General features: G+C 41.0%; 1 long non-coding RNA gene across 1 annotated transcript in view; it reads right to left on the reverse strand.

The window, feature by feature from the left end:
- LOC140199775 (uncharacterized) overlaps positions 1 to 17,323 on the reverse strand; it is a 56,807-nt gene that overhangs the window by 34,750 nt on the left and 4,734 nt on the right. Inside the window, exon 2 of the long non-coding RNA XR_011886486.1 lies at positions 16,468 to 16,604. This is a non-coding gene — a long non-coding RNA (uncharacterized lncRNA). The remainder of the gene's footprint in view (positions 1 to 16,467; positions 16,605 to 17,323) is intronic.

The raw sequence follows: 17,323 nt of genomic DNA on the forward strand, positions 1-17,323 counted from the left end.
AGCCTTACCTCATTGGGAGCAAGCTCGTCCTCAGACTCTGCTCACTGAAGCCTCTCGAGCCAAAGCCTGAAAGCTCCACCCCTACCCTCTCATACACAGGCCGCTCCTCTTTAGTTACCCCTCCTTTTATTTGTCTCTGACAATTATCTCAAGTACTCACTCCCTCTAATCAACACTCTGTTTAACCCTTCAGTTGCCCTCCACACTCCTTTTAAAGCACACTCACCACAGTTCCTCAGCTGCTTCCCAGCACTCAGCACTCTCCCAAGCCCCTCGCTCCTCCCCCTGCTGCGATGGTCCCACGATCACACTGTCCCGAGTTGCCGCTCCACGCTCCTTTTAAAGCACGCTCACCACAGCTCCTCAGCTGCTTCCCAACACTCAGCGCTCTCCCGAGCCCCTCGCTCCTCCCCCTGCTGCGACAGTCCCGCGATCACACTTAGATAGTTTAGGGGAATGGCCAAAGAAGTGGCAAATGAAATACAATGTTGGAAAGTGTATGGTCATGCACTTTGGTGAAAGAAATAAATGGGCAGACTATTATTTAGATGGGAACAGAATTCAAAATGCAGAGATGCAAAGGGACTTGGGAGTCCTTGTGCAAGATACCATAAAGGTTAACCTCCAGGTTGAGTCAGTGGTGAAGAAGGCAAATGCAATGTTGGCATTCATTTATAGAGGTATAGAATATAAGAGCAGGGATGTGATGTTGAGGCTCTAGAAGGGACTCGTAAGACCACAATTGGAGTATTGTGTGCAGTTTTGGGGTCCTTATTTTAGAAAGGATCTACTGACATTGGAGAGGGTTCAGAGAAGATTCATGAGAATGATTCCAGGAATGAAAGGGTTACTTTATGAGGAACGTCTGGCAGCTCTTGGGCTGTATTCCCTGGAGTTCAAGAGAATGAGGGAGGATCTCATAGAAACATTCCAAGTATGGAAAGGCCTGAACAGATTAGATATGGCAAAGTTATTTCCTATGGTAGGAGAGTCTAGGACAAGAAGGCATGACTTCAGGATTAAAAGACGTCCATTTAGAACAGGGATGCAGAGAAATTGCTGCATTCAGAGGGTGGTAAATCTGTAGAATTTGTTGCCACAAGTGGCTGTGGAAGCCAAGTCACTGGGTGTATTTAAGGCAGAGATAGATAGGTTATTGATTAGCCAGGGAATCAAGGGGTATGGGGAGAAGGCAGAGAGTGGGGATGACTGGAGAAGAATTGGATCAGCCCATGACTGAATGGCAGAGCAGACTCGATGGGCCAAATAGCCTACTTCTGCTCCTATATCTTATGGTCTTAAAAGAGACAGGATGTTTGTAAGTAGCCCATTTTACACTTCTGGACATTGACAAATCTCATTCCTTTCATCCTCTTGGAATGTTTGAAGATAATTTTCCCTGTAATTTAGCCAACATTATTGCTTCCATGAAAAAGGATCATTTAGGCAGTTATTTGCATTCTATGAATGAATTATGTATTTCAATATTTCAGTTCTAGCAAAGATATTCAATTAGCAGGACATATTTTTGTCTACATTGCAAAGTACATATTACATTTTAACACAACATTTTGTTCCATTTGTGAAGATAACAAAAAGATTAATGACTCACTTTTAGAACCTTCAGTTCCTATCAATCATCCTTTTTTACTTGTACCTTTTTATGCATTCAAAGGAGGTGGGTGGTGCAGGCAAAATAAGCACTTGTTGCCTATTTCTATTTGTGCCTGAATTTAGTATCTTGCTTGACCACTTCAGAGAGCAGTCAGTAATACTTATTTGTCTAGTCATATGTAGGCCATCCTGGTAAGGATAGCGGATTTCCTTCCCGAAAAGATTCCTAATGGTTCCCTAAATTAATGAAGCAGATGTACTTTCACAAGATCTCTTGGGTTTGCCTGTAACTGATGATGCTTCCAAATTGAGAAGGGTATCATAGGGCAACTCACCCTGCTGTTGCACACCCCCTGGTGGACAGGAATCAACTGCCACTGAGGAAAACATCGGAAGTACTACAGTATCATTAGACTTTCAATGTGAATGAACTTATTTTGTAGAACCAAAAGCCAGAGAGAAACATAATGAACAATCAAATTCTTTCCACTGTATAAAAAACTTGGCAATTACATACTTGATTTCAAATTTTTCAATGAGGATTTTATAGGTCAATAGTATTTCACTGCATTTCTTTTGATACACATACACAAAGCAGTACTTATTTTTTTATTTGTTTTAGTTGTTGTGTTATGCTTGTAAGAAATTTGTGCCAGAAGTGGTAATTAGGAACGTCATGGATCCTGAATGATCCACAGAAGGGTACTATTAACTTATGGTGCTGAAAAATGAGCACTGACAAATAATATTTCATTGCAGTTTACCAAAATTATGTTCAGTCAAAACTTATTAAAACATATATTAACATGCTGAATAACTGAATGTCAATTCGAGACTTCATTTCCTATAATGGGTTTTATTTCAATTTTCTTTCGTTAAGTTGGAAAATGTTGAATAATATTGAAATACCATGACAGAAGAAGTAAGTTGAATACTTTCTTCATATTGTCCTATGCACTATGTTTGTATAGTTTCTTCCTGCGTAAATAACCTGCAAATGAAAAACAGGACTAAATGTGACAGCAAGAGAATTAATTTTAACTTAATTCAAAATAAAAGAATGGTACAACAGATTTGTTCCTATCATACTTGCAGGTTATGCAATCTTTCTCAGTAATTGAATAAGAATTGAGATCATACTCCCTGTCATTGATTATCCTTTCAGCTGAACAGCAGCTGTGTCTCTTTCTGTCTCCAATGTTGAGCTCATACATCATCATCCTCTGACACCACCCCACCTGCTGGCAATCGTTTGATAATGCAATTTCCTATCCGTCAAATGATTGAATAAACAACTTGCAGTATACGTAATCTTAGAATACCTTATAGCTTCACAATCCATAAATCACCTCTTAAGTGAAAGCATTCGCTTTACTTTCCAAGTTGCAGAGTCTTTACAAACCCAAGAGGAGACAAAGGCCAAAGGTCTGCTTTTGGCAACGTTTAGCACACGGGAATGTTGGCCAGGTATCAACATTTATTTTTCTTCTTTGAATGACAGGATATTTTTTTCATTTACCTGAACGTGCAGATGGGGCCATGGTTTAATGGTATATTTCTAATAATGCAGCATCTCCCAACAATCAACTGTAATGTTATGTGGATACGATCTGTTGTGGACTTGAATCATAAACTTCTTGTTTTAAGGCTTCAAGAGAATGACAACAATCTGAGTACATAAATTAAGAAATGGAAATATGTTATGTAACCTCTCCTGATGAATATTTACTTGGCTGTTCCCTTTTGAATTCTAGCAAACAAACAGATATATGGTAATCAGTACAGGGTATGGGGACTTACTGATTTACTTGCTGGACGAATGATCTGGAGAAATGAGCTCAAACTCCACCATAGCATTTAGGGAATGGAAATTCAATTAAGTAAATAAATCTATAATATAGTAAGAATTGTGAAGATTTACTGTTGTGAAAACCCACCTGGTTTAATAATGTCCTTCAAAAGAGAAGAAACCTGTGTACAAATCTGATCTCACCTAAATGGGCATGTAGGCTAATATACTGTTGTTGACACATAATTGGATAAGACCCAGAACCCATTTAACATAGAATAGTACAGCACAGTACAGGCTCTTCGGCCCACAATGTTGTGCCGACCCTCAAACCCTGCCTCCCATATAAGCCCCCACCTTAAATTCCTCCATATACCTGTCTAGTAGTCTCTTAAACTTCACTAGTGTATCTGCCTCCACCACTGACTCAGGCATTATTTAATTCCACTATAGTAAAAAAACAATAAAAGAAGTTACATAAAAAGAATCCTTGGCTGGAACTAGGTGGATTCCTCAAGGACTGGAGAGGCTCATCAACTGGGCAAGGTTGGGATACCAGCACAGCATCCTACTGGGATGGCCATTGCGAGTATATGAAGTTCTAATTTCCACTGTCGAGAACCTAGAGAGAAAGATCAGCGGTTTTCTCCAGAGGCGGCTGGGACTCTCGGCAGCATTGCCCTCTACGGAAAGAGCACCAAGCTGCAGGTGCCCTTGAAATCCTTGGAGGAAGAGTTCAAGGTGACAAGAGTTAGAGAGGTGATGCAGTATAGGGAGTCCAGCCACCCAAAGGTAGCCCAGGCACGGGCCATTGTGAAGGCTGGGAGGAAGTGAAGAGTGGAAGAGGCTGTGCAGCAGGCTGAATCTCAGCTATGCCACAATGTCCTGGTGGGAGCAGTGGCCCAAGCAAGAGCTGGCCTGGAAAGCTTCCCAGTTCCCAGGTATGACACAGCTAAGGGGTGGGAGAAGCACAAGCTCATCCAGGAGGAAGTGAGAGCAGCTTTGGATGAAGAGAGATCTACAAAAGCAGCGGGCATGAAGCAGCAGGTAGCTTAGACCAAGTGGGAGCAGGCCCTGGAAAGGAGAGTGACAAGGACTGATGGCTGGCAAGCTCAAGTTCCACACCAAATCAAGTTCCTTGTCCAGGTGGTGTATGACATCTTGCCCAGTCCATCCAACCAGCATAGCTGGGGGAAGGTTGATGCCTCAGGCAGTCTGCTGTGTTCCAGGAGAGGAACCTTGGAGCACATCCTGAGCTGCCGCCCAAAAGCTCTTGGAAAAGGCTGATACCACTGGAGACATGACCAGGTATTGAAGACCCTTGCAGAAGCAATCTTCTTAAGAATCAGTACCAGCAAATTCAAGAAACTTTTGAAGTGTTTTACAAAACTCTATATTCCAAAGTTCCAGGGGGAAGCATAAACCAAACTGACACCTTCCTGAATTCTCTAGAGTTACCCACTTTAAGCGAAGAACAAAATAGAACGATGACTGCCAATATAACTGAAGTTGAGCTAAAAGCTGCAATTAGTAGGCTTAAATTAAGCAAGTCACCAGGATCAGATGGGTATATGGCAGAGTGGTACAAAGAATTTAAAAATGAGTTAATTCCTGTCTTACTCCCCACACTGAACTGGGCTCTTAAAAAAGCACAAATGCCACCCAGCTGGAAGGAAGCGATAATCTCAGCTATACCAAAAGAAGGCAAGGATAAAACGGACTGTTGGTCATTTAGACCAATATCCATTCTTAATTTAGATTATAGATGATTTACCTCCATCATGGCCAAACAATTAGAAGAGTTTCTACCCATACTGATACATAAGGATCAGACAGATTTTCTACAACAACGCCAAACACAAAACAATATACGAAGGACACTTCACATTCTGGATCATATACAAAAAAATTAAATTGAAGCAATAGTGAGAAGCATGGACCCTGAAAAGGCATTTAATTTGGTTAATTGGAATTTTCTTTGCAGAGTTTTACATAGATTTGGTTTCCATGACACAATTATTAAAACTATACAGGCACTATATGACAACCCTATTGCTAGGATTAAAATCAATGGATATTTATCAAATAGTTTTCCCCTAGAAAGGAGCACGAGACAGGGTTGTGCATGGTCACTGCTACTCTTCACATTATATCTGGAACCATTAGCTCAATACATCAGACAAAATGAAGATATCAGGGGAATTACTATTAAAGGGACAGAGCATAAATTGGCCTGTTACACGGATGCCATTTTGATCTATCTAGGGCAACCAACATACTCTTTACCTAAATTGATGCAATCCTTTGAACAATATGGTCAATTATCAGGATACAAGATCAACATAGATAAAACCCAATTACTTTCATATAACTATAGCCCACCAAGAGAAATTGAAAGTAGATATCCCTAGGCATGGCAAACAGAGTCCGTCAAATATTTGGGCATCATTATGCCAAAAGATTTGGCAAGATTATCAGAATGCAATTATCAGCCTATATATAAAAAAATTAAGGAAGATATAACAAGGTGGAACCTAATTCCTTTTTTTTTAGTCTATTGAATCTATTAAAATGAATATACTGCCCACACTATTATAGCTCTTTCAGACCCTACCAATAGAGATTAAACAAAATCAATTCAATGAATGGAACAAAATGTTATCACTAGACAATAGACAATAGGTGCAGGGGTAGGCTATTCGGCCCTTCGAGTCAGCGCCGCCATTCACTGTGATCACGGCTGATCATTCACAATCAGTACCCTGTTCCTGCCTTCTCCCCATATATCTTGACTCCACTATCACTAAGAGCTCTATCTAACTCTTTCTTGAAATAATCCAGAGAATTGGCCTCCACTGCCTTCTGAGGCAGAGCATTCCACAGAACCACAACCCTCTGTGTGAAAAAGTTTTTCCTCAACTCAGTTCTAAATGGTCTACCCCTTATTCTTAAACTGTGGCCTCTGGTTCTGGAATCCCCCAACATCGGGAACATGTTTCCTGCCTCTAGCGCGTCCAATCCCTTAATAATCTTCTATGTTTCAATCAGATCCCCTCTCATCCTTCTAAATTCCAGTGTATACAAGCCCAGTCGCTCCAATCTTTCAACATATAACATTCCTGCCATCCCTAGAATTAACCCGGTGAACCTACGCTGCACTCCCTCCATAGCAAGAACGCCCTTCCTCAAATTTGGAGACCAAAACTGCACACAATACTCCAGGTGGGGTCTCACCAGGGCCCTGTACAACTGCAGAAGAACCTCTTTGCTCCTATACTCAACTCCCCTTGTTATGAAGGCCAACATGCCATTAGCTTTCTTCACTGCCTGCTGTACCTGCATGCTTACTTTCAGTGACTGATGAACAAGGACACCCAGATCTCGTTATATTTCCCCTTTTCCTAACTTGCACCATTCAGGATATATATGGCAAGGTAAAAGGCCTAGCATTCGTATCAAAACTTTGCAATTAGCCAAGGGAAAGGGGGGACGGAGCCTACCTTCTCTTAGAGATTATTATTTTGCAACACAGTTGAGAGCTGTGATATGTTGGTGCAACTCATCATATGACGCTCAATGGAAAAACATTGAGGAGGAGATACTTTCCATCCCCATACAGGCAATTTTGACTGATAACAACCTACAAAGGTACATAAATACTATTGATAACCCATGGGTGAAATGGACTCTTAAAATATGGAAAACTATTATAAAAGAATATAAACTAGAGGGAGATATTGCAATTCTTAAATGGTGTGCATATGACTTGGATTTTACGCTGAATAAACTGGATGCTAGATTTAAGGACTGGACAGCTAAAGGAATAACAGTTCTTTGCAATATAATGAAAGAAGGAACACTGTTCAGTTTTGAAATGCTTAAAGAGAAACTCTTATTAGAAAAACAAGACTTTAATCGGTATTTACAGATGCAACAGTATGTTAATAGGATGGTTAAAAATGTAACCAAGGCAGGTACGTGTTTGATAGAGTTATTTAGAAAAGCATAAAATTCAGATAACGGTAGTAGAATCATTTCAAGTGTGTATAAGGGTTTGTCAAATCTTAAAACACATTTGACTTCATACATTAAAACAAAATGGGAGAAGGAAGGAGGGATAATTATATCTGAGGAAGAATGGACAATGATATGGAGGTATCAATGGAAGTGTACCAGTTCACAGAAATGGAAGAGTTTGGATGGAAAAACTTGATAAGATATTTTATTACACCCTCTCAGAAATCCCATTATGATAGTAACCTCCATGTTTGCTGGAGAAATTGTGGAAATCAAAATGAAAACTATTATCATATTTTCTGGGAATGCCCCGTTATCAAAGACTATTAGAGTGGGATACACAATGTCCTACAAGACATCTTTAAGTGTGAAATACCCTTACAGAGTAAGACCATATATTTTGGGTATATACCTCAAGAATGGTTGAAAAGAGATAAACATTTAATGAACATACTGCTGGTGGCTGATAAAAAGACTCTTACCAGGAAATGGTTATAAGAGGAGAGCCCAGCTTTAAATATATGGATGGAAATTACAATGGACATTTACAAAATGGAAAAGATAACAGCATCTGTTAATCATGTTGGAACAATTTGATTCATACTGGGAAAAATGGTTTAACTACATAACACCTAATAGCCCTGATTTTATTCTCACAAATCAATGGGTATATTGTAAAAAAATCACTCGCTACTTGTACATAGTTTTCTCCTTTTCCTTGTTCTTTCTTTTCTCTCTTTTCTATAAGTGTATACCTCAGATAAATATTACGTGGAGATTTGTGGCAAATATGTCTATATGATATGTATGTACAATACCTGAAATACATCTTATGGAAATGTTTGTTTAATGATGAACTTCAATAAAAAATAAATTACAAAAGGAAAAAATCAGTAACAGCAAACAAGCTCAACAGTACAGTTGAACCATCACCTTTTGAGAGCAGGAGAGCAATCAGAAGCAAGAGTAAAGCCATCCACAGGGATTCTGGCACCTGTTCACGACTGGTAGCTCATGACTGACTTGGAGAAACAACTAAAGTTCCCACAGCACATCGTCAAGACCACCGTGAGACTAGATATCCTCCTGGTCTCAGAAGCAGCAAAATACATTATCTGGCTACAGCTGACAGTGCTGTAGGAGAAGAGTCTGGAGGAGGCCCATGAGAGGAAGCTTGCCAGATATGAGGAGCTGGTCAAATACCCATCAGCAATATCAACAAGATGGCTCTGAATGAAGAGAACAAATCCATGGGGATTGACAGTATATGCTACCTGAACACGAGCCGTGGCTTGATGAACCATGGCTGAGGCGCCTGGGTGAGAGTGTTTGATGTTGAAAGACCTGGAACACCCATTGACCCCAGGTTACATCACTGATGATGTGTTCAGATTATCGTGAGATGTATTCTTCATCATTGCTTTATTTTTGTGACATCTTATACAAATATTTTCTTCACACTGTAGTTTATTTTCTGATCCCATGTAATTTATTCAGATAATAATAGTTAAATAGCAAATGTTCTGTTTTTATACAGGTATTTTCCACATAAAGAATAGCAGGAACCTATTTTCCCTGCATGTTTAATCCAGAAATTGAGGTTAAGCATGCAAAAGTTATAGCAGCTGCAACAATGAAGAAGTCAGACATACAGACAACTAAAAACCTATATGTCAGAAAAATCGCAGATGTGCCACTGTGTATGAACAAATGAATGACTCTCTTTTCTGTCTGACTGAAAGTGAGCAGCTTTCCTTCCTGTGTACATATACTGCTATATTAACTATACTTGAGCAAATAGGTCACAGGTGCAGAGAGTGCCTCAGTTACCCCTGGAGTCCCTGATAGTACAGCAATAGGAGATTTTTGTGCAAATTAAAAATAATCTGATGCCCTTTTTGCTTGAAAATATTAACTTTTAACAAACTGAAAGTAGCTGACACAGTCCATTTGTGATAATTAATTTCCTTGTGTTGACTTGCCATTGTTAGCTTTGGATGCTGTAATACACAAAGCAGAGAGTTTTAAAGAAATTGCTCAATGTAAGTTCACTATTTCTGGCAGGAAATGTTCAATTACCTCATAACAATAACTTAAGCTTATAGAAACATACAAAATGCTGGAAGAACTCAGCAGGTAGGAAAGCATCTATGGTAAGAAATAGAGTCAATCAGGACTCACTAATGAAAAATCTCATCTCGAAATGTTGAGATATTATTCCTTTCCATTGATGTTGTACAGCCTTTAAGGTTCTCCAGCTTCTTGTTTGTGTTACTTTGGATTTCCAGAATCTCTTGTGTTTATAACATGTTTATGGTGTGCATTGACATAACAAATGTCCCAAAGTGCATCACGGAAGGAAAGAAGGTCAAGATAAAGAGAATGGACCTTAAAACAAGGGTATTGGTGGAGAGAAAGTTTGTGAGGTTGAGATAATAATTGAATGTATTATTTTCTTTATTATCCTTCGCTGCCAAATAGAAATGCAATTTGCCAGGTATGGGGAGTACTTAGGTCTGAGTTAACCAATAGATGATTGCTTACAGTGAGCTTTCCTATAATATTTAGTTTCATTGTAATCTCTGTTGACTGTAAGTCGAAGCTTGAGTAGAGTGACCCCTGAGCACCATGGATGGATTCCACATGTTGTTTCAGTTCCATGGTGTTTCACTGCACAAAGAGGTAAGACAAAATAAGGCAGCAGCTGCCATAGCTGCCTATGTTTCAAGTCCCTGGTTTGGAAATTGCTTTAGATTGCTTTAATTTGCAGACTGCTTTAGAGAACATCTTCTATAAAAAGAGTGTAACTAATGCAATTTGATCAGCTGAAGAGTGATTACAGAATCCCAAAATTTACAACTGCCAGTAGCAGTATGTAATATAAAGGAGACTCCTACTCACCTCATCAACCCTCAATTCCAAACAACACGCACAAAATGCTGGAAGAACTCGGCAAGCCAGGCAGCATCTATGAATAAGAGTGAACAGTTGATGTTTTGGCCGAGACCCTTCATCAAGACAGGGAAAAAAAAAGTGAGAAGTTAGAGCAAGAAGATAGAGGGAGGGAAGGACAAGTACAAGGTGGTAGGTGATAGGTGAAACCAGGGGAGGGGGAGGGAAAGGTGAAAAGCTGGAAAGTTGATAGGTGAAAGAGATAAAGGACAGGAGAAGGAAGAATATGCAGTCAATTGAATGCCAGTACCAGATGTCCTCAGAGGGTCCAAATCAAGAAGCTAGTAAACTGATCTGGAAGCCATGTGGCACAGACATGTTCCCAGGAAGGATACATGGCCATGGTAGCAGGTTTGGTAGCGCACATGGTCAACCCCTCAATTCCAGCAATTTTGCGATGACCTACTATTGCTAAACCAAATTAATGACCCTCAGTTAAGAGGGTAAAACACTTTTCTGCTTAGCCAACTCAAGCCAACAGTTGTAGTAGTTAATAAACACACTGGTTTATCTTTATCTATGGCCTACAAAGCAGTTATAAACCTATATATTTAATGCAAGACTGTAACATATTCACACATTTCTCTTAATCTCCACCACCGTCACTAGATAATAATTCAGAAATAGTAGTACATAAGTTTTATGGTAGAAAATAATTTGAGCTATTCTTTGAGTAACTTGATTTTCACCTAATTGCAAAGATCATTGACAATCCACTGTCTTTTCTCATAAATTGCCATCATAACATTGTGTTGTGTGTTTAGCGATCATACTCATACTCTATCAAAATATTGTGAACTCAAGTCTCACACCAAAATTTTAAGCACAGTTGTTTAGTTTCATTTTCCATCTTCTTAGGCAGTTGCTCGGGATTGAGGATGATTTACTTTCACTCTGGTTTTGGGGTTTGTGCAGAAGCTAATGAGGCAAATGAGGGAGCCACAAACTTTCACAGATAGGGCAGTAGTGATCGTTTACACGGAGGGTAGGAGACTGTTATGAAAGCCATTGATACAATTGAGGTTTGTAATTCCATCCTGAATGCTCTTTCTCTTCTTTGAGTGGTCATGGGCCAGAGATTCCCTGGAATCAGTGGAGATGTTGCACTTTGTTAAGTACACTTTGAACACATCCTTGAACTTCTTTCCCTTTATTTTCCACCTGATAATGTCTTCCCATCATAGAGTTCAGTACAGGATGTCTGTTTTTAAAGCCAGGCATTTGGAATATGAATAACACGGCCTGCCCAGTAAAACTAAAGGTGTTTAACTAGGGACTTAATACTAGGCATGTTGGCCTGGAGGAGGAGGTTATTGGCTAAGACAGCACCGGCTCTCCAGAAGAAGTAATGCACTTTAAAAAGCTCTATCCTTTGGGTGGGATGCTAAACCGAGCTGCCCTCTGACCCTTGAGATGCACATAAAATATAAAACATGAAACATAAACATCACACAAAACATTCAAAGCATAAAAGTGGAGTGAACGTCTGACCAACCGATATATTCCTCAGTCAATATCAATAATACAGTGCCTATAAAAAGTATTCATCCCTCCCCCCCACCCCGTAAGTTTTCATGTTTTACAACATTGAACCACAGTAGATTTAATCTGGCTTTTTTGACACTGATCAACAGAAAAGATTCCTTTGTGTCAAAGTGAAAACAAATTTTTACTAATTAGTCTAAATTTATTACAATTATTAAACACAAAATAATTGATTGTTTAATTACTCACTCCCTTCAAGTCAGTATTTAGTAGATGCACTTTTGGCAGCAATTACAACCTTGAATCTGTGTGGCGAGGTCTCTACCTGCTTTGCAGATCTGGACACTGCAACTTTTCCCCATTCTTCTTTACAAAACTGTTCAGTGTGCATGGGGATCATGAGTGAACAGCCCTTTTCAAATCCAGCCACAAATTCCCAATTGTATTGAGGTCTGGACTCTCAATTGGCCACTCCAGGAAATTAATTTTGTTGTTTTTAAGCCATTCCTGTGTAGCTTTGACTTTATGTTTGAGATCATTGTCTTTGTGGAAAACAAATCTTCTCCCAAGTCATAGTTCTCTTGCAGACTGCATCAGGTTTTCCCCCAGGATTTCCCTGTATCTTGCTGCATTCATTTTACCTTCCATCTTCACAAACCTTCCAAGGCCTGCTGCAGTGAAGCATCCTCACAGCATGATGCAGCCACCACCATGTTTCATAATAGGGGATGGTGTGTTTTTGATGATGTACAGTGTTGGCACATGGCCAAGTGGCTAAGGCGTTGATCTGAAGGTTGTTGGTTCGAGCCTTGGCTGAGGCAGCGTATTGTGTCCTTGAGCAAGGCACTTAACCACACATTGCTCTGCGACGAAACCGGTGCCAAGCTGTATGGGTCCTAGTGCCCTTCCCTTGGACAACATCGGTGGCATGGAGAGGGGAGATTTGCAGCATGGGCAACGGCTGGTCTTCCATGGTAACCTTTTAAGGCGCAAATCCATGGTCTCACGAGACTAACGGATGCCTATAAAAACAGTGCTTGGCAAACACCAAACATAGCATTTAGTCTAATAGCCAAAAAGCTCAATTTTGGTTTCATCAGACTATAGAACCATCTAGCTGACTTCAGAGTCTCCTACATGCCTTCTGACAAAGATTTCTAGCCAAGATTTCATGGGAGCTTTTTTTCCTACAGTGGCTTTCTCTTTGCCACTTTCCCATAAAGCTGCAATTGGTAAAGCAACTGGGCAACAGTTGTTGTATGTGCAGTTTCTTCCATCTCAGCCACTGAAATTTCTAACTCCGCCGGAGTTGTCATAGGTCTCTTGGTAGCTTCCCTCACTAGTCCCCTTCTTGCACGGTCACTCGGTTTTTGAGGACGGCCTGCTCTAGGCAGATTTACAGCTGTGCCATATTCTTTCCATTTCTTGATGATTGACTTCACCGTACTCCAAAGGATATTCAATGACTTGGAAATTTTCTTGTATCCATCTCCTGACTTGTGCTTTTCAATAACCTTTTCACAGAGTTGCCTGGAGTGTTCTTTTATCTTCTTGGTGTAGTTTATGCAGGATACTGACTCACCAGCAGTTGGACCTTCCAGATACAGGTGTATTTTTACTACAATCAATTGGAACACCTTGACTGCACATAGGTCTCCAAAAACATATCTCCACTTAACTAAATATCTGACTTCTAAAACTAATTGGCTGCACCAGTGTGTCATATTAAAAAGGGAGAGGTGAATACCTATGCACAAAATAATCTGCAGATGCTGTGATCAAAGCAACACTTTCAGTACACTGGATGAACTCAGCAGGTCGGGCAGCATCAGTTAGAAATGCTGAGTCGACATTTCAGGCCGGAACCCTTCGTCAGGACTGAAGAATGAAAGATGGGGAAGGATCTGAAAAATGTTTGTAGCTTCAGTTGAAAGACCAGTAATTTGAAAGACAAAGGGGTGGGGAGGGGAAGCATTGACGTCATAGCCTTTGAAAACAATGGGTGGTAGAAGAAGGAGGCGGAACCATGAGGGAGCTGGGGGAGGGGGTAGAGTGAATAGGGATAGAGGAAGGGAGGGGGAGGGAATTACCGGAAGTTGGAGAATTCTATGTTCATACCAAGGGGCTGGAGACTACCTAGACGGTATATGAAGTGTTGCTCCTCCAACCTGAGTTTAGCCTCATCATGGCAGTAGAGGGGGCCATGTATGGACATATCTGAATGGGAATGGGAGCAGAGTTGAAGTGGGTGGCTATCGGGAGATCATGTCTATTGTGGTGGACGGAGTGGAGGTGCTCGACGAAGCGGTCCCCCAATCTGCGTCGGGTTTCACCAATGTAGAGGTTGCAGCACCGGGAGCACCGGATGCAATGGATGACCCCAACAGACTCACAAGTGAAGTGTTGTCTCACCTGGAAGGACTGTTTAGGGCCCCGAATGGTTGCAAGAGAAGAAGCGTAGGGACAGGTGTAGCACTTACGCTTACAGGGATAAGTGCCAGGTGGGAGATCAGTGGGGATGGACGTGCGGATAAGGGAGTTGTGGAGGGACCGATCCCTACGGAAAGCAGAGAGGGGTGGAAAGGGAAAGATGTGCTTAGTGGTGGGGTTCTGTTGAAGGTGGCGGAAGTTGCGGAGGATGATGTGCTGGATCCGGAGGCTGGTGGGGTGGTAGGTAAGGACAAGGGGAACTCTGTCCCTGTTGTGGTTGCGGGAGGATGGGGTGAGGACCAAAGTGCGGGAAATGGAGGAGATGCGGGTGAGGGCATCATTGATGACGGTAGAAGGGAAACCATGATCCTTAAAGAAAGAGGACATTTGAGATGTCCTGCAACGGAAAGCCTCATCCTCAGAGCAGATGCGGCGGAGACGGAGGAACTGGGAATAGGGAATGGTACTTTTACATGTGGCGGGGTGGGAAGAGGTATAGTCGAGGTAGTTATGAGAGTCAGTGGGCTTGTAGAAGATCTCAGTGGACAGTCTATCTCCGGAGATGGAGACCGAGACATCGGGAAAGGGGAGAGAAGTGTCCGAGATAGAGGGAGTGAATTTGAGGGCTGGGTGGAAGTTTTAAGTAAAGTCGATGAAATTGACGAGCTCAGCATGGGTGCAGGAAGCAGCACCAATGTAGTTGTCAATGTACCGAAGGAAAAGTTGGGGAGCAGTACCAGAATAGGCGGGCACGGAACTCACTGAGGTGTGGACGGAGGGGGACAAAAGTGAGGCCCTAGCTAAGGACAGAATGTTCTGCCTCAGAGAGAATACCTATGCAACCAATTATTTAGTGTTCTATATTTGTAATTAATTTTGATCACTTTGTAGAGTTCTGTTGTCACTTTGACACAAAAAAGTATTTTTCTGTTGACCAGTGTCAGAAAAGCCAAATTAAATCTACTGTGATTCAATGTTGTAAAACAATAAAACATGAAAACATCCAAGGGGAGGGGGTGAATACTTCTTACAGGCACTGTAGATAGTTGGCTCTTGTTACTTGGGAGACCAACTGACAGTTACATCTCTTAAAACAGTGAAGGCTTTTAAAGATAAACTCAACTGCAATTATTTAGCTTTAACAGACTTGGAAATATCCGAAAGTAATGGAACACACTTTCTTTGTTTGCTCATTTCAACAATGACCATATTTTTAAGAACAAAAGGTATTGCAGTGTACTTTGTTAGCAGTTACATAGAATGAAATAGAATGTACAGAACAATACAGGACAGGATATTGGACCCAGTCTGGCCAAATAAGTGATTCAGCTTCTGATTAATTATTTTATCACATGTACATCAAAACATACAGTGAAATGAGTTGTTTGCATTAACAACCAACAAAGCCTAAGATTGTACTGGGTGCAGACTGCATGGTGTCGCCAAATATATTGATGCCAATATAGCATGACCACAATGCTCAGCAGAATCAGAATCAGGTTTATCATCACCTACATGTGACGTGAAATTTGTTAACTTATCAGCAGCGGCTCAATGCAATATATAATCTAGCAGGAAAAAATAATAAATAAAATAATAATAAATAAACAAGTATTACAATTACAGTATACATATATTGAATGGATTTTTTTTAATGTGCAAAAATAGAAATACCATATATTAAAAAAGAGTGAGGTAGTGTCCAAAGATTCAATGTCCATTTTGGAATCAGATGGCAGATGGGAGGAAGCTGTTCCTGAATCGCTGAGTGTGTGCCCCCAGGCTTCTGTATCTCCTCCCTGATGATCACAGTGAGAAAAGGGCATGCCCTGGGTGCTGGAGGTCCTTAATAATGGACACTGCCTTTCTGAGACACCACTCCCTGAAGATGTCCTGGGTACTTTGTAGGCTAGTACCCAAGATGGTGCTGACTAGATTTACAACCTTGTGCAGCTTTTTTCGGTCCTGTGCAATAGCCCCTCTATACCAGACAGTGATGCAGCCTGTCAGAATGCTCCCACGGTACAACTATATAAGTTTTTGCATGTATTTGTTGACATGCCAAATCAAAACACTATACAACTAGCAAAAAAATCAACAGTAAAACAAGCGTTGTCCCCCTTCCCACCCACCCATTGACACACACACACACACAGTTCTCCAACCCCAAGACAGTTCACCTCCAGCCTCCAGTGGTCTTGCAGATTCACAAACATTCAGCTTCAACTTTCTCAGTGGGCTCAGAGACTCAGCACTCCAGTCATCAGGCCTCAAATTCCAGACTTCTGAATGACCTTCAGGCTTTGGTCTTCAGAATCTAATGATAATGCATGAGGACTTTAGTTGAAGATCATGAACTCCAGGCTTCAAATTGCAGTATTACCGAAGATGGAAACCCAAACACCAGGCCTTGAACTCCGGTCTTGTCAATTTGCACACCTTGGGGGGGGGGGGTCACCAGCCCTCGTACCCCTTGCCCACATAGAACTCCAATCATGGAACCTGCCAATAGCTCACTGACTGGGGTGGGAGCAGTACCAGCCCTTATCCTCATTGGTCTACTGACCCAACAAACGACTATGGATCCTATTTTCATGATGCTGACTCCAGTGTGACCTCTAACTCCTCCACATCCCTGTCCCTAATCTGTCCCTGACTCCCCTCTCTGTCCTCAAAACTATCCCTACAAACCTAAAAAACAATTAAGTCACAACCTCGAGGGAGTGGGCTGCTTTCAAACCCCCTTCAATCTTTCCATATCTAAATCTACCAACCTTAACCTTTACTCTCGCTCTCATATGCTTATCTCAGGTAGAGGAACAGTCTTGCAAATAAAAATCTACTTGAATTATTATCCTTCTTAATATATGTTGGAGATTAAATTATTTTATTTTCATTTAGCGATACAGCGTGGAATCAGCCTTTCAAGCTGCGCCACCAGCAACCTTGATTTAACCTTGCCTAGTCATGGGATAATTTATAATGACCAATTAACCTACTAACCAGTACATCTTTGGACTGTGGGAGGAAACTGGA

This window comes from Mobula birostris, chromosome 6 (assembly GCF_030028105.1).
Source record: "Mobula birostris isolate sMobBir1 chromosome 6, sMobBir1.hap1, whole genome shotgun sequence".
Taxonomy (NCBI): domain Eukaryota; kingdom Metazoa; phylum Chordata; class Chondrichthyes; order Myliobatiformes; family Myliobatidae; genus Mobula; species Mobula birostris.